At 38.0% G+C, this 27,567-nt stretch overlaps 1 protein-coding gene across 2 annotated transcripts in view; it reads left to right on the plus strand.

The window, feature by feature from the left end:
- CRACD (capping protein inhibiting regulator of actin dynamics) overlaps positions 1 to 27,567 on the plus strand; it is a 258,990-nt gene that overhangs the window by 116,290 nt on the left and 115,133 nt on the right. For both annotated transcript variants that reach the window (XM_081060940.1, XM_081060939.1), the window contains exon 2: positions 7,750 to 7,898. The gene's annotated coding sequence lies outside the window, so the exon portion shown is untranslated. The remainder of the gene's footprint in view (positions 1 to 7,749; positions 7,899 to 27,567) is intronic.

Raw genomic sequence — 27,567 nt, forward strand, 5'->3', positions numbered from 1 at the left:
TGTATTTCACTATTGAGACATCTGCACTTTATCAAATAGTGTGATATATTTTGCACAGTGAATAATTTTTAAATGTTTTTCCCTCAAATCTCTATTAACATTTTCTTCAACTACTGATTAGGAATGAATTAGATTGATGCCGTATTTTTTATCTGTGCATTATTTAATTGTCAATAAATTATTCATATAAGTGGTTGATTTTTGTGTATTTAAATCATTTTTTACAGTGACAAGGAGAATGAATATTTCTTAGATGGTGTATGGCTGTTTGTCTTGTTTGAAAATACTTATTACTAAGTATTTTGTTGAATATCACAGTGACTTAATGTAACATCAGTGAAAAACAGATTTTTATTCACATCCTGGAGACTTTGTTTTACAATGTCTTGCTAATCACATTGACTTTATAGTGTCATTAGTTGCCCTTTTAAGGCACATTATATACTTAAAATGAGGTTCACGCCTAATAATAGTGGATGTAAATCAGTATTTCAGGTAGTCTTATTGACAGTTTCACATCTTGGGAGCTGATGTTGTATCAAATATTAGGTCAACAATGTTTTAACCTAATAATGTTACTGATAAAGAGCTCATATTTGAGATTCTGGAACCTTTGCAATGCCCCCTGTTTATTTATGTTACTCTGTTTGTTTCTCTGTAAAGAATAAAAACAGAACTCTTACAAACAAAATAGACCCTGTGCTTGTCTGGGAACAGCAGTAGGGGAACTGAGGAGACTTAATCTGTCTGAAATCAGTGGTGTGAAGAGAAGAATCTTAGGTAACAGAGTTGAAATGAGAAGCTTTGGCTCTGCTTTTCCAGGGCCTGCTGAAGGGTTTACCAGTGTTATTAGTCTTTTCCAAAGAACCAACTTTTGCCTTTGTTGATTTTTCCTTTTTATGATTGTTTTCTAATTCATTTATTTATGTTCTTATTGTTATTATTTACTTCCTTTCTTTGGATTTCTTTCTCTGTTTTTCTAATTCCTTGAGATGGATATATAAATGATTCATTCTTTTTCTGTTTTCTTTCTAATTCCTTGAGATGGGTAACTGATAACTGATAAATAACTGATTTCCAACCTTCTTTTTAAGTATAACGTTAGCCGCATTTCATTATTTTTTATTCGTCATCATGTCATTACTTAAGTCAAAATTTTTCTAATTACCCTTGTGATTTCTTTTTTGACCCGTGTTATTTGGATGTTTACCGCTTAATTTTTAAACATTTGACCTTTCTCTGTTTATCATTTTTATATTAATTTCTAGCTTAATTGAAAGCATTCTAAGCTGTATGTTAATTAATTGATGAAGTTTCTATGACAATTCAGTGGGGAGAATAAAGTCTTTTCAACAGATGTTACTAGAACAAGTGGAGAGGGGGGAATTAACCTCTTACCCATACTTTACACCACTCACAAAAAAATAATTTGAGATAGATCACAGACCTAAATGTAAAGTTAAAAGTTTAAAACTAGGAAACATAGAAAAATTTTTTAGACTTTGAAGTAGGCAAAGATTTCCTAAAGGAACCCCAAAGCAGTGTGTCCTTTTCTTTACATAAAGAAAAGAAATAATAAATTGGGGCTTATCTGCACTAAAAACTTCTGTTCATCAAAAGACTGTTGAAAAGGCGAACCACAGGCTGGGAGAAAATAGATGTAATATATATATCTGACAAAGGAATCAGAATGTATAAAGAACTTTTATAAATCAATAATTTAAAAACACACTAATTTATAAAATGGACAAAAGATTTGAACAGACATTACACAAAAGACGACATCCAAAAAGTTATCATCATTAGTCACCAGGGAAATGCAAATAAAAACCTCATACTGGAATGGCTCAAACTAAAAGTCTGCCAGCACCAAATGCTGACAAGGCTGTGTAAACTGAACTGTCAGATATTACTGATGAGAGTATAAAATGATATACCCATTTTGGGAAAATGTTTGGCAGCTTCTTATAAAGTTAAACATTCTTTAACCCAATAGCTTAGTATTCACACTCCCAAGTATTTAACCAAGAGAAATATAATTATATGTTCACAAAAAGACTTTTACAAAAATATTTATAGTTGCTTTATTCATAATAACTCTAAAATGGAAACTATCAAATTTTCACTCATAGGAGAATATATAATAAGTTGTGGTATTTTCATACTGTTTCTTGCTCAGGATAAAGAGGAGTAAACTGTTGATAAACTCAACAATGTAAATGAATCTCAGAGACCTTATGCTGAGTGAGTCAAGCCAGAAACAAAGGAGCGCATTCTATATGATCCCATTTACATGACGCTCAGGAACAGGCAAAACTAGTCTATGGTAATAGATATGAGAATAGTGGTTGTCTTTGGCATGTGGGGATTCACTGAAAGGGGCATGAGGGAACTTCCTGGAGTGATGGGAATGCTCTATATTTTTATTTTGTTGGCAGTTACACGGTTGGATTTCTTTATCAAAACATCAAATTGTACACTTAAGAGCAGTCTATATCACTGTATGTAAATTTTACCTCAGTTTTTTAAAAAGATACTATTTTTCCAATTTCCTGTGAATCTATATTACTTCAAAATAATAAGTTCAGAAAAATACACTATGATTTCCATTTCTTGTAATTTCTGGAGACTTACCTTATGAACCACATGTGATTAATTTCTGTAAATGTTTCATGTACCTTCGAAGAATATGTAGTCACTGTTTTTGGTTTCGGTATTCTGTATAGATTACTAAAGTTGAGTTTGTTAATTGTATTGTTCAAATCTTTTGTATTCTTATTTTTTGGGGCATGGCTTATTCTGCGAATTACTGAGAGATATGTGTTAAAATATTTTACAATCTTTATAATTTTAAACATATCAATCATAGTTATTCTAAAGACCATTTCCTGTAACTCTAGTTGGTTACCTCTGGGCCTGTGTTTATTGTCTTTCTTTTTTGAACCTATGTTCTGGTATACCTAGTAATTATTGATTGAATGCAGGGCATTTTGTATAAGGAATCATAGGTAATGTAAGTGATGATATCTTTCTGCGGAGGTTACTTTTGCTTTTGATATGCATTTAGAGTAGGGCAGACCTCCTCAATCCGATGAGGGACAGACCTGATTGAAGACTCAGTTCTGGTATGTTTTTAGGCTTTCATCGTTGGATTTAGCCCTTCAGGGTCCTAACTAAAAACCGAGGATATTTACTTGGGCTTTTCCTTTTTTTGGTGGGTTGTGAACTCTAATTTTCATTCCTCTAGCATCATGAAACAGTCAAATCTCTATTTAATAACCCAGTCCCTTAGTGCTGTTTTTTGCTTAATTTACACTGTTTATCAATTAGCAAATGCTTGGAGAGGCAGAATGTCCAGCTCACTTCTCTGCACTTCCCTTCTCTTTGGGATTTCTCTAGTCTGCCAAAACGTCTGCTCACTTTATGTGCCTCTAAGCAGCTGCTTTCTTCTCAGCAGTTCTGACCTGTGCCTCTTAAAAATTATTAGATGTCTTGAGAAGAAAAGTGGTACCATGACTTGCCTCAATTTTATTTCTCTTCTCTCTAAGATCTTGGCCTTTCATGGCCTGGCTGCCCTTGGTAGCACTTCAATGTCTTGAAACAGGTTTGAGTGGTCTTTTTTTTAAATACATATTTTAAAATTTTTAAATTACAGTGGACATACAATATGGTATTAGTTTCAGGTTTACAACATAGTGATTAGACGTTCATATAAATTACTAGGTAATCATCCCAAGAATTCTAGTACCCATCTGACACCATATACAGTTATTACAATATTATTGACTATATTCCTTATGCTACACTTTGCCTCCCCATGACTATTTTGTAACTGCCCATTTGTATGTCTTAATCCCTTCCCCTTTTTCACTCATGTCCCCAACTCCCCTCCATCTGGCAACCCTCGAAATGTTCTCTGATCTACGTGTTTGTTTGTTTTGTTTGTTCATTTAGTTGTTCTTTAGATTCCATATATAAGAGAACTCAAGGCATCTGTCTTTCTCTGACTGACTCACTCCACTCAGCACAACACCCTCTAGGCCCATCCATGGTGTTGTCCACGGCAAGATTTCATTCTTTTCCATGGCTCAGTAATGTTCCAATATATATAGGTACCACCTCTACTTTTTCCATGCGCCCATTGATGGACTCCCAGGTTGCCTCCGTATCTTGGCCACTGTGATATGCTGCAGTGAGCATGTGGATGCGCGTCTCCCTTCAAAGTAGTGTTTTGGGTTCCTTCACATAAATACCCAGAAATGGTATCACTGGATCATTTTTTTTTTCTCTTGTTATAGCCTTTGTTTTAAAGTCTGTTTTGTCTGGTATAACTATGGCTATCTCAGCTTTTTTTTTTGTCATTTCCATTTTTATAAAGTATCTTTTTCATTCCTTTACTTTCAGTCTTTGTGTATCTATTGATCTGAAGTGAGACTCTTTTTGGCAGTCTACATAAGGGTTTTGTGTTCTTATCCATTCAGTCACCCTATGTCTTTTGATTGAAGTATTTAATGCATTTACATTTAAAGTAATTATAGGTAGATATGTAATTGTTGCCATTTTTCATTTGTATTTTTTATCTTTTTTCCCCCCTTCTTCTTAAATAAGTCTCTTTAGCATTTCTTGTAATACTGGTTTGGTGGTGATGAACTCCTTTAGCTTTTCTTGTCTGGGAAGCTCCTTATCTGTCCTTTGATTCTAAATAGTAGCTTAGCTGGATAGAATAATCTTGGTTGTTAAGTCCTTGTTTTCTTCACTTTGAATTATTTCCTGCCAATCCCATCTGGCCTGCAAAATTCCCCTTGAGAAATCAGCTGACAGTCTTATGGGAGCTCCCTTGTAAGTAACTAAGGGCTTTTCTCTTGCTGCTTTTAAGATTCTTTCTTTGTCTTTATCCTTTGGCATTTTAATTATGATGTGTCTTGGTGTGGGCCTCTTTGGGTTCATCCTTTTGGGGACTCTCTGTGCTTCCTGGGCTTGTATGTCTATGTCCTTCACCAGGTTAGGGAAGTTTTCCATCATTATTTCTCCAAATAGGTTTTCAATTCCTTGCTGTCTTTCTTTTCCTTCTAGTATCCCTATAATGCAAATGTTGGTATACTTGATGTCCTAGAGGCTTCTCATACTTTTGCATTCTTTTTTCTTGTTGTTGTTCTGATTGGGTATTTTCTGCTACCTTCCAAATCACTGATTTGATCCTCTGTTTAATCTGTTCATTCCCTTCAATGTATTCTTCATTTTAGTTATTGCATTCTTCATTTCTGACTGTTTTCTTTTTTATATTTTCTATCTCCATTTTTATGTTCCCTATCTCTTTGTTGAAATTCTCACTCAGATCATTGAGCATATTACAACCAGTGTTTTGAACTCTGCATCTGGTAGATTGCTTGTCTTCATTTTGTTTAGTTTTCTTCCCAGAGCTTCATTCTGTTCTTTCATTTGGGACATGTTTGTCTCCCCATTTTGGCTGTCTGCCTGTCTTTGTTTCTATGTATTAGTTAGAGCTGCTGTGTCTCCCGGTCTTGACAGAGTGGCCTGATGTAATAGGTGTCCTGTGGGTCCTAGTGGGGCAGTCTCCTTGGTCACCTGAGCCAGGTGCTCCAGGTGTGTCCCTTGTGTGAGTTTTGTGTACTCTCCTGTTGTAGTTGAGCCTTGATTGCTATTGACATGTCAATGGGAGGTATTGACCCTCAGGCTGATTGGTTGTGAGAACTAGCTGTGACTATAGTGGAGGAGCTGTTGTGCAGGGGCTAACGTTATGGAGCAGAATTTCCTTTAGAAGGCCTTTGGTGTCTACCAGTCTGCCTTTTGGATGTGTCATCCCCTGAGGCATTTGGGTGGTGCTTCAATGTGGCCTGAAGTTGGCCGTTGGGCATGCCAGCCCTGAGGGCTCCTGGAAGGTGCCCTGCCACAGGCCAAATTTAGCCACAGACTGTACCCTGCCTGGCGCCACCTGGAATAAGCCACAAAGCAATCCGTAGGTGACAGCCAGCCACATTGTGCTTGCAGGTGCCTAGGAGAGTCCAAGCCATGAACTGAGGCTGGCTGCTGCCAGTGCTAGGCTTGGGGCTACTCAGCAAGAGGTACAGGGCACACCAAGGCCAGATGCTGTTTGTTTGAGATTTGTCAACCTCTGAGAGTTTTTAGAAAAGTTTGCAGCATGAGCCAAGCAGACTTTTTGTATGGGAAAGCCAGTGGAAGTGGCTTGGGTGGGCCTGAAAGTTGGGTGGGGCAGAGTCTCAGGGAATCACCAGGGTAGACAAATCGTGTTCGCCACATTGATAGAGACTCAGATATAGTGGCTGCCTGCCTCTGCATTCTGGGATGGGTTAGGGCTCAACAAAGGAACAATGGATTCTGCCAGCACTTTTGTCAGGGAGAAAGCTACCCCTCCAGCCGTCGCCTTGCAGCCAGACAATTCATTTCCTCCCTGTATATCCCTGGTGCCTTTCAAGCTACTGCTCCAGTGCTGGAGCTCAGAGGTAGTGAGTCCATCATGAGTAAGTCCATGCACAGACTCTTTAAGAGGAACGCCTGGGACTCCAGCAGCCCTCTGTGTGAGTCAGCTACAGTCTCTGCTGGTTTTCACAGCTAAAAGTTGTGGCAACTTCTCTTCCCAGCACTGGAATCCTGGACTGGGGTGCCTGGTATGGGACTAGGACCACTAGCTTTTCAGGGGAGACCTCTGCAACTAAGATAACCCTCCTGATCTTTAACTGCCACGTGCGGGTGTGGGACCAGCCCCTTTCCTCACCACCTGTGTCCTCCTTCCTACCAGTCTCGAGTTGGCTTCTTTTGTATACCCTTGGTTATAGGACTTCTGTTCAACTAGACTTCAGGTGATTCTTAGTAATGGTTGTTCTGTAATTTGGTTGTAATTTGGATGTGATCATGAGAGGAGGAAAGCACAGGGTTTACAGACTCTACCATCTTGACCAGGAATCCTAAACAGGTTTTTAAAATAATTTTTATCTAGTAATTCTAGTTGTTTTCGGTGGGAAGTTGGTCTGATACAAGCTAGGCCCTCATCGCCAGAATTGAGACTGCTTCTCTGAGCCCACACAGTGAACAAGGGCCAGACAACCATTGTCTTCCTGAGATTAGAAGTGATTTCTTCCTGTATCATTGCCCCAGAAAGTTGTCTTCTTTTTCTGGACTTTGCAAAGGGCATATTTGAATCTGGGGTTATTGCCCAAATATTTCCACTTTCATTTCAGTTAAAATCTGCAGTCATTATATCATGGTTTTCATTATGAAATATTTAGAAGGGATTTTGTGTGCACTATTCACAGGGAGGGAGATCATTAACCTAGTTAACTCTGTGATTGGTATTTGAATAAAAAGGTGCCTTCACTATCTTTAGGGGAGGGCATAATCTAATGATGACTGCCTTCACTCCTGCTGGGTTGAATTTGTGTCTTCTAGCCCCTTGAGTTTTAGCTAAACTATCATGAAGAATAAATGTGAGAATTCTGTATGTAAGAAGGATGGGAGCCTCAGTATTCATGGATCTAATTCTTTTATTCCCTTCAAAAGTGGAAACAGTTTATGATAAATGCTTTTAAGGCCCTACAATAAAATTAGGCTGTGAAATGCAAATTTAATATTACTAAACGTAATTAGGAAACGTCCGCAAAAAAACTTTTGTACAGACTTCTGCCAAGGAATGGGCAAAAGATTAATTTTGAAGGCATTCATAGAGAGGATTAAAGATATAAAGCTCTTGATGTTTTGTTTTTTTCTCAACAGTTCCCAACAGCAGTGATTCCCAGACTGTCTCAACAATGTATACCATTTCCTGACACCCTTAACACTGAAGGTGAATTCTCCTTTTTACAAGAAGAAAATTTTGGTGGAGAGCTACCCAACAAGGAAAGGACGTGTGGCTATTAAGATAGGTAAGTTGTTAGTTTAAAGGATGGGGAGGGGAGTAGCTTATGGAGAACATACTAAAGAGTATTTCATGTATTGTGAATGGGATAAAAATGGATAGTGTGCATTTCACTAAATATCAAATTAAAAGATCCTTATCACTGGTAATCCTCTAATTCTAGATTTAATTCCCTGCTCTCTATTTATCAACTCAGTAAATTGGACAAGTCACTTAAATTCTTTGAGCCCCAGTTCTTTCATCTATAAGAGAAAATTTCATATGAAAACGTTTTGCAAATGGAAGAGTGTAATATAAAAAGTGTAATTATCATGGTTTATTATTTTGTTTATTTTTTGGTATCGCTGTTATAAAGTTCTATGGAATAGTTAGTGGCCTTGTGTCTCACCGTGGGTTATATTTGTTATAACCCTATATATATCTATATATAGGAAATTATATAACTACCTGTATTCGTTGATATGATAAGCATTGTATTACGTGTTTGAATACAATATTTTGTTTGATCCACACACCAAGGCTTGTAAGGGGGGTGTTATCCAAACTATAACATTTCTCCTTCAGAGATGGGAGTCTCCTGGGAGTCACTTAAAAGAAGATCAAAACCACTCTGGTTTATCTTAATTTGGGAGATTTTATTGGATGGTGGGGATTTGAAGTTTTTCATTTTTGGTAATGTTTTACAATGCACATGTACAGCTTCTGTAATGATAAAGTGGTTAATTAGAAATAAATAATGGATTTTTAAAAGTCCTTGTTGAGCATGTAATATGACTTAGATACTGTTCTAGATGTTTGTTCACATTATGGAGCAAAACAGGTGAAGATTCTTGCCCCCATGGAGTTTATGTTCTAGCATGGAGGGGGACAGATAATAAGTAATGCACATCATAGATAAATAAGTAAATTACTAGGATATTAGGAGCCAATTAGAAAAAAGAAAAGAAAAAGTAGAGCTGAGTAAGGGGATTTTGGAGTGCTCTGTGGGGTGGGAGTACAAATTGCATTATTACATGGAGTGGCCAGGGTTGGCCTCTCTGAGGGAGGCAGGAAGTCCTGGGTTAGTCCTGGGTGGGTCCCAGGCAGAGGAAGCAGCTGATGCAAAGGTCCTAAGGAAGGAACATGATGGTGGCAGGATGGGGGCTGTCATGACAGGTACAAAGAGAAGGCCAGTGTTCTGGAGCACATTGAATGGGAAAGAAAGTTTTGGGAGGTGAGTTTGGAGAAGGAGTATTGGCTCTGGAGGAAATAATATCATTTCCTTGTTTTAGATACATAAGGAAAGTCACCTTGTTTTCTTCTTGTGACCTGGTTCATTCTGTGTTTCCTCTGCAATTAAAACGTACACGCACATGCACACACACTAAATAAATTACACCGGCACCACTGTATTAGTGTCCTACGGCTGCTGTGACAAAGGACCACAATCTGTGTGGCTTAAAGTAACAGAAATGGATTGTCTCACAGTTCTACAGGCTAGAAGTTTAGTCAAGGAAAGGGCAAGCTCCCTCTGAGACACTTAGGGAGGACTCCTTCCTTGCCTCTAACAGCTTCTGGTGGTGACAGCCATCAGTCCTTGGCATTCTTTGGTTTGCAGCTACGTCACTCCAATCTCGGTTTCTGTTGCCACATGGCATTTCCCTGTGTGTTTGTCTTCACATAGTTGGCTTCCCTCTTATGAGGACACCAGATATATTGGATTAAGGGCCCACCCTTCTCTAGTATGATCTTCCTTTAACCATTACATCTGCAACCATCCTGTGAGTACTGGGGGTTAGGGTTCATTATACCTTTTGGGGGGACACAATTCAATCCATAACAGCCACCTTAAATAATAGACAATAAGTATTACTATTGCCCTCTTCCAAGTGGAAACACAGGCTCAGAACACTTAAATACGTAACTTGTCCAAGGTCAGAGTCAGTGGCAGAAGGACCAGGTCGGTGTGATTTTACCATGCCACTCATGCAACACAGCGGCAGGGACACAAGGACAGAGATGACAGGGAATTGCCCGGCTCAGAACAGGAATTGCACACATACAACGTTACAGTCCCGTCCATACTGTTTAACCCCAACATAGCTCAAAACTGACGCTCCCTCTCAGCAATCCTATCAAAGGGAAGATAGATGCTCCCTCCATAACCCGCTCCCCATTTTGCATTTCATTCCATCGCATGACAAACGTTGGAAACAGATCCTTTTTCCCTCCCTTAGGAATTTTTCCAGAAATAATACTGCAGTGTCTGTGTCGTGTGAACATTATGTGACAGGACCACATGTTTTTTTCTCACACAACATAGGGAAAAAATATGGCTCTCTCAGTCAGTTGGCATATTGCAATAGGATTAGAGGATTTTGAAAGCATTGAATATATTTTGCCTTTTCATTATATTTAATAAATTCCTTCTTACTATGAAGCTTATGTATCCTTTGTGAGCTTGAAATCAACACTAGAGCTTTATTTTAGACTTAGGCTTGAGGGATACACCTGAGAAAAGGAGGGACACACCAAAACGTAACTGAACACTTTTCCGTGAGTCACAGTGAAGCATGGCGTCCCTGATCCCGGGTGAATGTGGATGAAGCCACTAGATGCTGTAGTCCCAGAGGAATGGCGAAATCTCATCAAGGAAAGCAAATGCTCAAAGCTGAGCGTTAAGTAAGTCTGGGAGGTGAGACAAAACCATGGTTGTAAAAATGTCATAAGGTCAAAAGTGGAAAGATCAGGTCTACATCAAGTAGTGCGTGAGACAAATGGAATGGTTCTGAAAATTGGGTGAGGGTTTCAGAGGAATTTGTCCATGGCCCTGACAGCACTATGGGGTTTAGAGGAGGAAGGTGGTGGGTAAGACTGGGCAGTCTCCTACCAGCTTTTCCTAAATATGGTTGTTAGCCATTTGTCGTTGTTGATGTTGTTACATAGTCTTGTAGTTCATTTTCAAGGTCTCTTCTCTTTATCTCTGTTCTCAATATGTTTGTATTTCCCCTTAAGTTCTTGGACTTCTCTTTCCATTTAACAGCTAACTGCTTTGGATCTGTGTGTTGAAGCATATGTTCTTCTTAGTATCAAAAGGAAGGAAAATAAGCTGCCTCTCATCCAAAGATGCTTCTACTCTTTGTTAAAATCTATTTTCTTTGATCCTGAAAGTGTGTGGAAAGAGCAAGGTCTTTATATTTTTCGACTGAATTAAAATGACCTATGGTCGTTATCTGATGTCACCACCGCAGAAGACCACTCCCTAGAACTCGGCTGGATCCCCCAGGGTGCCAGGGGGCTCAGAGTCTAGTAAACACAGGTGCACCCCATCGGCTTCTGATTATCTAGCTGGCACTTTGCAACTGCAGATAAGCAGTTGCTGTTGCTGCTGGTTGTGACGAACCAAGCAAGTCACAGGTCATTGGTTTGAATTACTTCCCTGCTACAGATGTTCTGGGAAAATACTAGGCTTTTCACAAGAAAGGTCAAACGGCCTTTAGAACTTAGAGACCTATTTAATCCCTCTTAACACTGTGGACTAGGAATAAAATCTTCCTTATTTCCCGATAGATTGTTGAGCAACGAGTGATAGTGAGGCCTTTAGTTAGAAAAGACTTCATTATAAATTTTTTTTTAATTCAGGAAAAAGTCGCATAACATGACATTAACCATTTTAAAGTTGAGCAATTCAGTGGCATTGAGTACATTCACAATGTTGTACAATCACCACCTAAATCTCATCCCGAAACATTTTCATCACCCCAAAATAAAACACCATACCCATTAAGCAGTTACTCCCCATTTCTCCTTTCCCTCAACCCTGGGAACCACCATTCTGCTTTCTGTCTCTATGGATTTACCTATTCATATAAATGAATAGCTATTTCATATAAATGAAATCAAATACTGTGTGACTCTCTGCGTTTGGTAAGACAATTTATTTTTAATTACAAGTCATGTATGTTTTCAATCTTCTCTTATCATTACTCTGGGAGAGCTGGGGTGCTATGGGAGCGTTAATATGTCTCTAATTAGAACCTCCAAGGAGTAAACCTCTTCAGGATTACATACCTGCTTCACTCTCATTGCTATTGGGTTTCTCTTGAGGAGACAAATAGCAGTTTAGAATTGAGTTACTGAATTTGTAAGGATATGAAGAATTTGACTTTACCTTATTTCACTTCTATACTGAGGCTCAAGTCCCTCCAGCACCTTCTCCCCCCACCTCCTATTTATGTCATTGTCTAGTGGTCTGAACACCCATTTATCCCATCATCCAAATGAACCTGTAATTGATATTTTGGCATCGGGGTAGCAAGAGATTATATTGCTAGCCTAAGCAACAAAGCATAGACTTCCCCTCCCCCCACACCCCAGGTTGTTAAATGATACCAGCCGTTGAAGATGAAAATTTGAGAAATACTTTATACTCTCATCTCTTGGGGAGGCTCATCGTCCTCTCTCCTCCCTTCTCTCCCTGGTGAAATAAAGGCTGCTCAGGGAGGGTTCTGGGATACCGACAGCAGAGGCTTGAAATGAGATTCCTCTCTCCATCTGCCAGATGTAACCCAAGACGAGTTGCACAGATGAAGTTGGCAGAGAAATGGGGAACTGGATGATAAACAAGCTTCTGAGGGGACCAAAATTCTAGTTAAATACTTTTGCAAGAGCTAAAGAGCCTGCTGGTCTAATATTGCAAAATCCAAGAATTAAATTGGTGTAGGACTAGTGGTTTCAGCCTGTGCAACCTCTGTAAGTCTCTTTAGACCCCCTGGGAGTGTTAGTAACATGCAGTGTAGGACGACAGGTAAATCCAGGACAAATTATGACTTGTCTCCTTCAAATGGTGATTATCATGTACTGTGTGTTATGTGCTAGGTGTGATTGAATCATCAACTATGTGTTCCAAAATATCTCTTCTAGAAGACTGAAAATAGCACCTTCAGTGTAACTAATGGGTTTGACCACCAAGTAAATAATATGGTATGGGACATTTTTGTTGATTCCTCTCCCCTCTCTCCTCCATTTTCCTTCCTTCTCTCGTCTTTCCCTCCCTCCATTAACATGTATGGAACTTGCTGTGTGCCAGACACTGTCCTAAAAGTTAAGGATATGCAATAAGATCCAGCTATCTAGGGGTTCATGGTCATTCCCTCCTTCCTGTTTTCTCTCCTCGGCATTATGTTCTCCGGCTATCGCAGAGAACTGGAGTTGTGTGCTCTCTGACTCCCACAGTAGGAAGTAGCGTCTACAGGCCAGAATCCTTCCTGCCTTTGAGCCATTGGATCTGGCATTGCCCTAGCAGAACTTTATTGAATTAAACTCAGATATGTAAACAGATAACTGGATAAAATGTGATTAGTGATATTTGAGAGAGTTTTGTACAGAGTGACGGGAAGCAAAAAGGGCAGAGGAAACAACTGCCAAAGGGAGCCAGAGGGCCTCCCGCAGGTGTCACTTGAGCTGCCTTGAAAGATGAGAAGGTGTTTGCCAGACAAACAAGGGGGGCACACAATCTCCAGAGGTCACATGTATGTGAAGGTTTCTGGGGAAGGGACCTTTGATTCTCTAAATCCTGCCTTTTCTTTCTCTAATGAAACTTCAGGAAATAACTGCTTAATTGGCCAATAGCTTTGAATCAAGTTTAGGGGCATCTCTTCCAGAAAGTCGTAGCCTTGTTTCTTCTAGGGGCTAAAAGCCCTCCTCCTACCCACCCCCCAAATTTTATTGAATTCTTTACCTCTCAAATGCTATCTGTTTTAATCTTCCTTTTCCTGTTAAAATAAATTTAAAAAAAAATTATTTCCTTTTCTAAATTGGCTTAAGTGGAGCCAAGATTTTATTTTGGAGAGGAGGAAAACTTTTTTTCTCTTCTAGGTTCTTTGGCTGACCTAATAATTAAATTGACATAAGCCAGATTAACAGGAAAAAACAGGTTTCCTACGCACAAGAACCCCACAAAGACAAAAAAGGCTCACACGCAGTCAGGCAGTGGAGACATCTGTGCCATCCTGAGCATAGGAGAAGGGAGTAGGAGCTGGGACTTCAAAGGGGAGGAAAACCGGTCGCAGGAAGATGGGAAGAGCAAATGTTTGGTAAATACATGTTTGCAAGCCACATAGATAAGTCTTTTTAATATAAAATGTTTTCTCTGGTAATAGTTCTCTTCTTGTTATAGGTTCCCTATCTAAATTATTTCAGGCAGTTAAGGGGGAAGTAAAAAGCTCTTCCCCAGTCTTTTGGGCCTCGATTGTCTTCAGCTCATAATAATCCACATGGCACATTCTGAGGCAACCTGCCTAAACTCCATCAACTTTCATGATCCTTTCACCCTTTCAACAAGCAAACACTAAATGGCTCCCGCAGAAAACACACTGGTCTGGAGCCTAGGCTTACAAAGAACAAACAGTGAGATAGTTTCTGCTCCCAAGGAGACTAAAATTGGCACTAAACAGGAAGCCAACGTCAGCACAGAAATGGGCCTCCTTTACTGTTTACTATTAAAGCAAAGTCTTTTGGTTACATCCATGCACACAGAATTGGCACTGAAACTCTTTGAAGTAGATGGCTCTATTTCTGAACTGAAATTCAGAGGTCCAATGAAGAAAACTATACTTACCACTGGTAGATTTACCAGGAAAAGGAAAAAGCATCTCAGTCTAACCTTTATTGGGCGCATATTTAAAGAAACCTTAGAAAGTCCATTCCATGTGAAAAAACAACAACAAAAACCCTTCTGAAAGAGCATTTAAGACAGAACTTAAATTTTATATTAAGTATTTGATTATATATACTTACATATTTTCAAACCGTCTATTTATTTATTTGTGATGAATATTGGTGTTTGTGTGGGACTTAATAATTCTCTAGAACCGGAACCCCAATTTAGAATTCTGATTATCACACAGATAAGAATGTGGCTTACTAAGTAAGACTTGTCTTGCTTTCCTCATCTAAGGACAACTTCGTTCTTGAGTTGGTTAGTGCTGTAGCAGGTAAGTTGCTCACCCTGATGCTACGATTTCAGAATGCCCTTTCTCTCTTCTCTCTCTCTCTCTCTCTCTTCTGGTCAATAGCTAAGCTGTATGGAAAGGACAGATTCAAATGCCAGCTCCTTCCTAATTCGTTCTCTGACACCTTGCTCCAAGAAACGATTAAATTTTACTTCCAGACTTCCACAGCAGTTCGTCTTCCCCTGCCACATGCTCCCATTTCAGATGCACACACAGAGAACCTAACATTTCTACCTGGTTTACAATTTTTTGGTAAATATGTCATATCCCCTATTAAGTGATAATTTCCTTGGAGTCAGTAATATTTTCTTTAGGTCTTTATACATCATCCTTTCTTCCCTCATCCCAATACCCATCACAAGGTAAAGCCATAATGGACACTCAACGATACTTCACTGAATGATGTCAGTTGATAGAAGTTCAATTGAGATAAGTGTGTCCAGGCCTGTCTGTATCCCTTCCAGATGCCATCATCCGTAGCATAAATCCATTGTTTCCCAAAATAGGTTCCATGAACAGTAATTCTGAAGAATGTTAAAAAATAGTCCTTAAAATGTGGATGGTTAAATACTTTGGGGAAATTCTGGTTTAAACAAAATTAAACAGGATTCTTTATTGTAGGGCTTCTCAAATTGCAGGCATTGAGAAGGCAATATAGTGAATAATGCTTTCCCAAATTATTTGACCACCAAAACCTTGATAATTTTTTTCTATTGCTGCTGTAACAAATATAAAGTTAGTGGTTTAAAACAACACAAGTTTGTTATCTTATTGTTCTGGAGGTCAGAAGTCTAAAATGAGTCAGCAGGTCTAGGTTCCCTCTGGATACCTGAGGAGAGAATCCCTTTCCTTGCCTGCTCTAGGTTCTAGAGGCCACCTTGGCTTGTGGCCCCTTCCTCCATCTTCAAAGCTAGCAATGCAGCATTTCCCCGTCTCTCTCTCTCTCTCTCTCTGTTTCTCTCTCTCTCTCCCTCTTCCCCTCTGTCTTCTCCTCCCCCTTCTCTCACCCTCTCCCCTAGCCTCTGCTTCTGTTATTACATCTCCTCCTGTGACATTGTTGCCTCCCTCTTCAAAGATTGACTGTGACTGCATTGGGTCTATCTGGAAAATCCAGGATAATCTTTTCATCTCAACATTCTTAACTTAATCGAATCTGCAAAGTCCCTTTGGCATGGAAGGTAACGTAGTCATAGTTTCCAGGAATTAGAAAGTGGCCAACACTGGGGGGCCATTATTCTTCTACCTACCCCAGGATATGTGTTGTCCAGCAGCCCTGCAGCAGTTAGGGAAATAAGCCCTTTGTTCCTCGATGGAACTCGGGGTGGAATGCCACAACCACTACTTACAACATTATTTGTAAGGAAAAATGAATTCTAAGTTGTGATGCAAAACCAATTCACATCCTATACACAACCATGGATAAACTGTGCACTCTGTATAGTCACCTCAGCAATCGCAATGGTAAAGATCACCAGTGGCCTTCCTGCAAGGGAATCTCTGAAACCTCTCTTCTCTCACCTCAGATATATAGCCCTTGTTTTCACAGTACATGAGACAAGTAGCGTGATAGAACTTCCCGGTAGGATGTTTTTTTCCTGTCAGTTTTTCAAGACCTTTTAAACTATAAATAAATAGGGCTTATCATACATTGAAAGAAGAGCAAAACTCATTTTGTAATGAGTTTTTACTCTTTGTTCAAGAAGGTATACTGTGCTAGCAGTCTTATTTTAATCTTTTCGTACCTACTGCTCTGTAGATTTCAGCAACATTAGCCAGTACTGGGGCCACTATATAAAGCATGAGACAAGTGTTAAAATAGAAACAAAGTATACGAGGAGGTCAGTAGTGCTGTGAAGACTGATGGGAGGAGGTTGACTAGAAGGAAGAGGAGAGAAATGAACAAGAGGTGAAAAGAAAGCTGGCCAAGGGGTAGAAAAAATGACTGAAAATACAGCAGGGCTTTGGGGAAAATAAAAAACATGTATATTGTCCTATGTAGAAGTAATCAAGTAATCTAAGGAAGATATTTGATTTTAAATAAGTAGAATGAGAAGACTTTTTCCTGGTCTCAAAAAAAACAAACTTTATCTTACAAAATAGAAGCATGAGGGATCTCTGAAATTCCACATAGAATTATGATATCAGACATTAAAGGGAAGTGGTATAGGACTGATTAATATGAGCCTCCTTCCACCTGACCCAGACAACAGTAGCTCATAAGACTGGGAGTCCCCCAAGGACAGCAACAACCAGTGGTTGATGTCCGAGTCCCTAGCCAGAGCACATAGTTTGTCGTGTTGCCATAATGTTTATTGAACACCAAATAAAATGATTGCAGAGTTAGTCCCTTCCAGCACACGACAGCACTGATTCATTTGGAAGAAATTATTGAAAAGAAATTGATAAGGCGGGGGCGGTGTATGAGAAGAGAAGTATAAAAAGTATGACATGAAATAGACGATTGAGATTTTCAAAGAACTTGTCTTAAAATTTTCTTCCCAAATTGTTCATTTCACTACAGCATATAATTTTCCACCAAAAAAACAAATGCATTATCCTTAGAGAACAACAAAAGTACATTGAGATTCACATGTTGATGTTAAGTAATGAGAATCATTCTTCAACTAAATGGCAAATTGCTGCTTCTTGTCTGCCCACCCTTTGTGCATGATCTCAGGAAATCACTTGCAAATAATCAGATTGGCAGATACGAAATCAAAGAATGCATATAGGCTACTACGTTTTATTTAGAAGATCTGGAAGAAGAGTTTCTATTTTTCTTTTTTTAAAATATTCCAGTACTAAAGCATTCTCTATTCTGACTCTATTGAGATTATAAAATTGCTGAAGACAGATTATGATTTATGTTTCTTTTTTATCCCCAATGTACATAGTTCGATATCGTAGACTTTATGGGCATTCAGTAAGTAGTTGATGACTTGGATTAAATGGAAAAATATACCAATATGAGCACTATGAAAGTCAGTGTGAGTAGGCATAAAATGATTAGAAACACATTCCCATATACAATGAATTCTATTGATATATTTTCCCAACTCTTTACTAGCATTACACGATCAGATGGATGATTGTAAAAGACAAATTCGAATTCATAGGCAATACTTTGCATTATACAGTGGTGACAGATCCTACAAAAGAAAACGTGTAACTGATTTCAGGCCAATCCAGTAGAGGACAGTTGTAAGTCAGGCCCAGAGAATTGCATTCAAAAGCCATATTGTGACATTCACAGCAACGTGACAGTGGTAATAAAGAAAAAAAAAAGTAGTGAAGCTTCAAAATCTCCAGGTCTTCAGTGAGAATGGGATTTTAGGTTACCACTAACAGAGAAGTTATGCTAAGGAAGCAGCTAAGAGATGAATAAAAGGAATCAAAATTGAATAACGAATTATTAATCTTATAGCCTATGTTTCAGAGGTAAGCAAAATGAAAAGTGAAAATAGGGGAAATAGGGACAGTTCTCTGACAGTTGATCGGCCTCCTCCAGTGGTTTGAACCTCTTGGATAAATCTGGCCAAGTCTAACCTGAGAAATGACGTTTGTGCTGAGACTGTTAATTGTCATAGCAATAAATTCAATAACATTAAGAGAAGGATGGAAGTAATCAATTAGGAATTTTTAAAGGAAGAGACTTTTGTTGTAATGCTGATAAGAGGTATAAGAAAAGAATTCATTTTCATCTTTCTATTTGAGTTTTTTTCCATGAGTGATGTGATTCTTTTAAAAGAATAAGACTTGGAAAGGAACAGGTCGTAAAAAGGATATTTTTAATGTAAGGAAATACTTCATACTATGATGTAGAAGTAGGGAGGAAATACAGCTTGCTTGATATGGTCACTACGGCAGGATATGGGCATTCCAAGGCGCAGAGGGGAGCATAGTCAGAACATGGCTAAACATGTAGGGAAAAGATGCACAAATACTTCATGGCAAATATGGTAAGAAACAGCTGGTGAAAGTTATACCAATTACGAAGATCAAACCCTGAAAGTTTATGAAAATGCAGAGAAGTGAGTGCTTCAGCAATGTACCTGAAAAAGTACAGGAATGGTTAACAAATATGACATTGTGCTTTAAAGACAATTTAGGTGATTATTTATACCAAGTAGGAAGATGGATGCCGAAGGAACCTATGGCATAAGCTAGCAAAGCATATGGAATTTAATGGAAATGTGTTATACCTGGCAAAGCAGGAGGATAAAAATTGACCTATACATTAAATGTTTTAGCAATTATTTTTGCCTTAATTTGATAAGGCAGGATATTTTTTCCCTTATAAACAACCTCTGTAAGAATAAATATCTAGAGAAGTTTGAATTACTTGGAAAATAATGTGGGAGCCAAAGAAAAGATCGTCATCATTATGATGGCGATGATGATGGTGATGTTTTATAAACCTGCTGTGTTATCCTGAAAATATGAGACATTAGACTGTAATAACAGAATACAAATCTTTGGTTAATAGCATTTGAAACAGAAGAGATGTGAGAGGGTTGTAAATTTGGCAAGATATATTTTTCTTATGTATAGTTTTGGAATTACGAGTATGTAGTTTCATCCTGTATAAACAGTGACTCTAGTAATAGTAAAAAAGAAAGCATCCCAGAACTAACCCTGCCTTTCGTTTTCAGGTATGTGGAATACAGTCACTTTTTCCCTAGTGCAGGAGTCAACAGTTTGTTGGAGACTGTAATTCAGCGAATGTGCAGTTTTATAGACTGTGAAATACAATAATTTCAATGTTTTATTACAGGTATCACGTTGTTTCCTCCATCTCTTCCATTTTATTACATATTATATGCCTCAACATGATGAAAGACAACGTGCTTTCACTGAAGTGGAAGATGGAGGACAGAATAGATAATATAAGGGTGGGGCACATTTTCCCCCATTTTCATAAGCTTTGCGCTCATAGATTGCATGATGTACTTTTTATTTCAGTCACATTTAACAAAATCATGGCCATGGAGGAAATTAAACTCACACAGAGTGTCCATAATGAAGTTCTCAGTGCTGATGTTTCAGGTATGGTACAAACTCTGAGTTGCATGTTAAAGAGACAGAAGCCATCTTTCTCCCTGTTCTTTTTAGTGTAAAAAAAAATGTACACCTGGATTTAACCATAAACGACTTGTACAGTAATCTCCACTGTCAGGGGCACAACAGAGGCACCCAGAAGGAAGCAAAGCAGAGCAGAGGCAGCTAGAACAGATGTCATTTGTCCTCTAACTCAGCAGGGAGCTTCTTAGGCTTTCGATCCACACTTAATGATTCTCTCTTTACGTTTAATTCTATCATGCTTGATTATCTAATTTCCTATCTCACAGGCACAAGGAGCCTGTGCCAAACTACAAAGGAGAAGGAATTACGAGAATCACACTCCTCCACCCCTACTATGAAGTGACCACTAAAAACATGAAAGGAGGGAGAATAGTTATTTTATTATTTATTTGTTTGTTTGTTTTATGGAAGGGTCAGTGATGCTGGGAAATGTTGATGGTGGTGCTGCATGGTGAAGGCAGGAGGTTGTCAGAGTCGGCAAACAAATCTGAAATCGGGGATGGGGTGGGGGGCTCTTGGAATGGGCCAGAACCCAGATCTTCCCACATCCTCCAGTTCACCCCAGAATACTTACTTTAAAATAGGCACAAAAATGTTTTAAGCAGAAGGGCCACTGATTGGGACAGACCGTCCTGTCTACTTCAGTTTCTCCAGATAGCATTTTATTGCATCTAAGCTTCGTAGTAGCAGCCCTGAAACATCAAGGACATTTACATTCTATTTACTGTATAATCCATTCTAGAAAAATTTCTTTTCAAAATGCTTCAGTTTTAAAAAATTTTGATCCTGATGGAGATAACACTTTGTTAACCTCATCCTTCAATAATACCATGTAAATGAGAATTATCATAATATAATACATTGAATGAGCCCTAAAATATATCTATTTTTATTGCTAGTGACCAGACCATTTTGATTTTTAACTCCTTTTTCAATTTCTTTTTTCAAATTTCCTTCATATGAGTTACATGGAAACCACCGATGACTGGGTTTACCCCACCTTTCTTGGCAGAGATAAAAAGGGTATGTGTACACTAGTTCATTCTTGCTGATCAATTTTCTGGGTGTTATATGCCTTTTTTTATTTTAATCCCAAGAAGTTTCTCTCCTTTTCAAAAAAATTGTAGGTTGAAATAGCATATTTGGACGTTTTACACTTTTCAGGAAAGTAAGTATCAAAATTAGGGTATGTGAGAACTTTGGAAGACAGTCTGCATTATGTCTGCAATAAATTTCTCTTCCTCTGTCCTTACCTATTTCTTACCAATACACACCCTTGAGTCAATATGACTTTATAGTATGTTTGTGAAAGCCTGGCCCAGAATAATTTATGTGACTCATACTGTGAAGGTTTTACTATATCTCTAGGGAGGTGACAAAGTCTATTAGGTCTCCATATTTCGTTATTGTATAGGGAGAACTTTTGATTTATTTTTTAGGAAATGTATTTTATTTTTCTTGATTAGATGATTCCCTTGACTACATTATTTCTTATCTTTCCTTATTGGAAATCACAAATTTACTTTGTGTGATTCATCTACACAGTTCTACAGTTATTTGTTGTCATTTGAGGTATAAAGGAGTTGATTCCTCAAGTTTCTTTTATTTAAACTCCAAATAAACCATATTCCATTCTGGGGTTAGAAAAAAGAGTGTATGTACTGCCGTGTATATAACGGCAGTATACCTGCCGTATAGTGTAAGCTTTCATTTCTTTGAGACATGAGAAGTTGTGTAGCCCACTGACGGTGAACATCACAAGAAGATAGAAGATACTCTCTCCTGTGGGGATTTTTTATCATAAGTCTTTGACATTAGCGTTGACTCTAGCATTTACTTGCGGAAGAAACAGACCCATAATGACCTCATTCCTATTCTCCTTTAATACAGCAAGATATTTCTGCCTGTTCCGTGGATGGTGTAGGTCACAGTATTTTGAACGAAAATAGGAAGAAAGAGAAAGAGAAAGGAAAGGAAAAAAAAAAGGGAAAAAGGAGAACTGCTTAGTATCTGTGAATAAGTATATATGTAAAACCTTCATAAACAGAGCTCTGATTCTCTACTTATGATAAATTTTTATTACCTACTGTATCCCAGGCACTGTGTGCTAATGTCACTCACAAGTATCATTTTTCTTAGAGCCATGACGATGTTCTTTTAATGGCCACAATATAGAAAAGAAAATTTGTGCCTTCCCAATGCTGACTTTGAATGGAAGATTTGTGCCCTTAAAGTTGAAGGGGAAAATAAATGGTATAGAAAAAATAATCTACTTTAAAATGAGACCAAAGTATTAACCTTAGGGTACCAGCTTTTGTCTTGGTGTTTGGTTATTCAAATTTAGTATAATCTGAGCAGCCATAGAGCACTTACGTTCAGTCAAAAATTTCCTATGTTTTTCATTCCTCACATGGGTTCCCTTGTATTATATCAGCTTCTGGATTTTTGTTTGTGTTTTGCTGGTCTCCTTCTCAACTTTTCCAGAGCAGGGTGGCATTTTGGGGAGATCAGCCTTCACAGCTTGATGGATAGCAGGCAAGACAAATCCTAGGGAGAGTTGTGTCCAGCCACAGACGCTCCCCCTAAGTTACATGGGAAGATGATCTGAAAAATCAGCCCCTTCTATGATATATAGCATACAGAACTATCAAGGCAGCAAACTAAAAGCAGAAAAAATGCTGAAATTTTGTGGCAAATACTGTGTAAGTCTTTTTCATGCTTTTATTAGTACATTAATTTAGGTGTAAGGAACAGGCTTGGTTAGAGACATTTCTTTGTGCTCTTCCTTTGAAGTCTTAACAATTTTGATGTGACTTATGCCTCACTCCCTAAGAACTTCTCAAGTTTCCTTCCAGAAAGAAGTGTTCTCTCCCCTGAGCTTCCGAGGACAGATTTCACATCACTGAAAGTTGTTTTAAACTTCTGACTTGTAGGATCCCAAGTTGGGGGTAGGGGCTCTTTCTGTAGACCAGACCTCCACAATGCAAAAATAGTCTTTTCTTCCCATTTATCATTTGGGAATTAAAATGGATTTTATTTTTATTATTTCAAAGAGTAAACTTTAAAACATTCAGAAGTCTATTTTTACCAAATTCATTATAGTAAAACAGTTTTACTTACATCTTGATGATTACTCTTGTTCAGCATCCGAGATGCAGTATTCGTTGCAGGTTCACCCGTTCCTTTTGGCTTAGCACACAAGTATAAAATTGTAAAAGAATAGCCCGCCCTCAGCTCTCATCCATTACGTTACACTAATGATAAATGGAACTAATTTATTCTCTATGGGTTTTTAAATAACCTAGAACAGTTTTTGTCTATGAAATAGTTCTACACAAGGAAGTTTTTATTAATTATCAGCTGGGACCCTAGAACTAAGCCAGAATAGAAAGAGAGGGAATGGGTATCTCTTCTAATATTAGCACTGTTAATTATATAATAAGCATAGTGAGAGCATAGATCATTCTACACAGAGTCTGTAAGTTGTTCAAGGTAAAGGTTACCCAGAAATATCACTCATTTCACAGATACTTTAAGAAGCCACTTTCAACTACTCATCAGATATCACTGCCAAAACAAGTGGTTGCGAACGGGCTTCTCACGCTGTAGCTTTTATGTACTCCACTGCCTTTCAAAATTTACAACATAAAATTAATGGAAAATTAACAAAGAATGAACTAGTTGTTGTTTTTTAAATACACTTTATTTTTTTAGAACAGTTTTAGGTTCACTGCAAAATTGAGAAGAAGGTACAGAGTTTAAATTTACTTCTTGCCCCCACAGTGTACTACTTTAACTTAAAATTTTTACTTTTTATAAAAATAACTTTATTGAGATATAATGCACATATCATAAAATTACCATTTTAAAGTGTACAAATCTGTGATTTTTTTAGTATGTTCCTGGAATTATGTGACCATCCCCATTGTGTAATTTCAGAATTAAAATTTACTTTTATATGACAAAATTAAAATATGATATAGAGAATTTAAACAAAAGAAAAAATATCTCCCAAATTCACCATTCTAACCAAACTCTTGTCATTTTTCTGTGTGCATTTTATATTAGTCTTTTTTAAATATCCAGATAATTTTACAAAGAATGATGAGAATGTTCTATGCAATTAGTTTAAAATTTTCTAGTGAGAGTTCATGGCTCTGTCTCTTTAAGGCTGCTCACAGTGTGCTGGGGTGTGCTGTGCTTCTTACTGCTGTGTGTACACATGAAATTATTCAAGTGAAGAGAATAACTTCATGGCTACGTATGCTGTGGTGTGGTGCTTTCCGATAAGCCACCTCTCTGGGTATTCAGCATTCCAGAGCACTGTTACAGATTTAGATTCTGGGTCATTAGTAATAGATAGATGTCTTTTATTCCTTTGTGCTATGGTGTGAAAACATTAAAAGCTTAAATTCACTAATAAAGCTGGTATTTCCTTAGACGATGCTGTCCCCTCTAAGTAAGGGCACACTTAGCACTGGGCATTTTGAAGGAGTGATTGCAACTGGCATCAGCGAGAGGGACTGAGTGATGAGATGGCAGAGTGAACGAGGGAAAGACAGTCAGTAGAAACTGACACAACGGATCTGTACACATTTACAGAAGTTTCACATGTGAAAAGATGCTTTGCGGATGTGAATGAAAACACTTTTTCTATAATCAGATTAAGAATGATTAAAAAATTGATAATGTTAAGTGCAATAAAGGATGTGGGAAATGAGGTACTCATATTTTATGGAAGTGTACTTGATGAATCTTTGAAGAGGGTAATTTGATGGCATTTATTAAGATTTAAAATGTCTATCCTCTTTAATTGAAAAATAACACTGAAGAATTTTACAGAAGTGATGTGATAGCATTGTAAATAAAAAATACATGTGCAAAGATATTTGTTGAAGCCATGTTTGCAATAGCAAGAAATTGGAAACAATCTATTGCTCAGCAATAGGAAAATGGGCTAAGTAAATCATGTTCAGACAATCCTTCAAAAGGACAAGGTTGTATATGAAAGTGTGACAAATAAGTTTGCAAACTTATTGCAGTGATGTTGCTAACCTTTTTTGATATCAGAGGGATTATTCATTATGAATTTGTACCAACTAGACAAAAGTTAACCAAGTTTACTATTTGGAAGTGCTGAAAACGTTGCGTGAAAAAGTTGGATAAGCTGAACTTTTTGCCAACAATTCATGGCTCTTGCATCATGACAATGCACCAGCTCACACGGCACTGTCCGTGAGGGAGTTTTTAGTCAGTAAACAAATAACTGTATTGAAACACCCTCCCTATTCACCTGGTCTGGTCTCCAGTGGCTTCTTTCTTAACCTAAAGATAAAGGAAATATTGAAACGAAGACATTTTGATGATATTCAGGATATATGTTTATATATATATATGTATATATATATGTATATATATCTCATATGTATGATATTCAGGATAATACGACTATAGCTCTGATGGTCATTCCAGAAAACAAGTTCCAAAATTGCTTTCAAGGGTGGGTTAGGAGCTGGCATTGGCGCATAGCTTCCCAAGGGGAGTACTTTGAAGGTGACCATAGTGATATTCAGCAGGGAAGTATGTAGTACTTTTTCTAAGATGAATTCGCGAACTTAAGTTTTCAGACCTCGTATGTACTCCCCAGTGCAGATGTACATGATACACTTTTATGTGAAAAAGTGGAAATATTATAATCCCCTTTTAATTTAAAAACAATGTATTTGTAGATGAGTCTGTGTGCAGGAAAACTGGGGTTGGGAGACATTTTACTTTTTATATTATATGATTTATTAAATTGATTGGATTATGAGTGATTTCTACTTCCCCCTCTCCCCCATGCTTTCCAAACCCGAAATTTGAATAATTAAGTGACATTCTTAAGGCTTTCAGAGATGAAATAATACAACAATTTGAGCTAGGCTGTCAAATATTGCCAAGTAGAGCCTTTAAGAAACCAAGTTGAATAAATAGGTAAAAATTAATTCTAATTAGTATTTTGGCAGTTTGTATGGAAAAAGATATTTCTAAAGTATGTGGAAATAGTTTTTATTCAGGTTAAATCTTTTGAAATAATTTTTATTTTTTCTAATCATAAAAGTAAAATATCATTATAAAACATTTTGAAAAATAAGACTATAAAGAAGATAAAAATTACCTATAAGTCCATTACCTAGAGATCTGGTAGGCTAAGTCTTAAAACCTCATTTCTGCTATCAATTTAAAATTTCAAAAAGATTTTATCTTCACGATGATAGGACATTTCACCCTAGTCACTTGTCTAATTGCTGAATTAGTGGGGGGGATACATAGAATCTTAATGAAGTTTCCTATCAAAAATTAGCTTTGATAATATTGTGCATTATAATAAGAATTAAAAGAGAAGGATAGAAATGCTGAAAGGTAAAAAGAAGGAGGTAGGTCAGACAAGTATGACAATCAAATCCTAAAATTTCACATTACTGAGGAGGGAGTAAAAGTGTCTGTGACCAAACCAGCCAATAAAGAAATTTCTCTTTGCTCCCCTCCTGCAGTCTTGTGCTGGCAGCCTGCCAATAATCATCGAAGGGCTGGTGACAATGGAAAGGACCATCATTGACCTGGAGTCTTGTGTTATTTGGTACCTGGAGAACAATTCCCCGAGGGACTCAGGTCCTCACAATATACTCATAGTTACAGGAGGAGCAATTGGGTTACAAAGTTAACCACGCCGGCAGTACAACTTACGTCTTCCCTTTTCCATAGCAGCCCTGGGTGCTCTATCATCATTGATTCTTAGATTAAAGGTGGGTCTGGTCAGTAGCTTTTTGAGGTTCCTTCCTCTCTTCACCCCCAAGTCCAGAACTGCATGTTGAACTGTACTCCCAGAGGCTGCAGTGTGGAGTAGTTTCTAACTCCTTAGCACTTTACTATGCTGTCTTCACCTTAGTGCATAGCTACAGAATTTGCAGGGTCAGGGCAAAGTGAAACTGTGGGGCCCCTTGTTCAAAAATTAAGAATTTTAAGAGTACAAACAAAGCATTAAAGCAAGTATGGGCCCCTTAGGACTGCACATGTTGCATGCCCAGTCCCACCTCCTGACCAGCGATATCCGATTACCGAGCGGGCACGTAGACAGTACACCAGTTCTCTGGCTTTCCTTTTTCTTAATTTCATCGGGTATCTACCTCTATATGGGGTTACTGGCGTTCTAATCCTTGGAATAAAACTGTTCTTTTCGAATGAGGCACAGGTATTGTAAGGAAAGCAAAAAATTATTTTTCCTACTACCCTCCTAGTGTCCTATAAATTGGACTGACAAGACAAGCGGGAGAAAAACAGACAGAATTCTATTAATGTGCATTGTTCTTACATGGGAGTCCCAGGACATAACTAACTCCAAGAGGTGGTTAGAACTTGGGCTTATATAGCATCTTAGCAAAAGAACAATTAATTTTTAGAGAAGAAGACAGAGAATGGACTTTGAGTTTCTAGGGGCAGCAAATTGTCGGAAGGCAACTGTCTGAGGAAACCAATGGAAGATAAGAGCTAGTTGGTCAGGTATGTTATATGGATTCTTCTGGTGCCATCTCCAGGCTGATGAGGTTCTAAACTTGTCTCTGG

This window comes from Rhinolophus hipposideros (assembly GCF_964194185.1).
Source record: "Rhinolophus hipposideros genome assembly, chromosome: 1".
NCBI lineage: Eukaryota > Metazoa > Chordata > Mammalia > Chiroptera > Rhinolophidae > Rhinolophus > Rhinolophus hipposideros.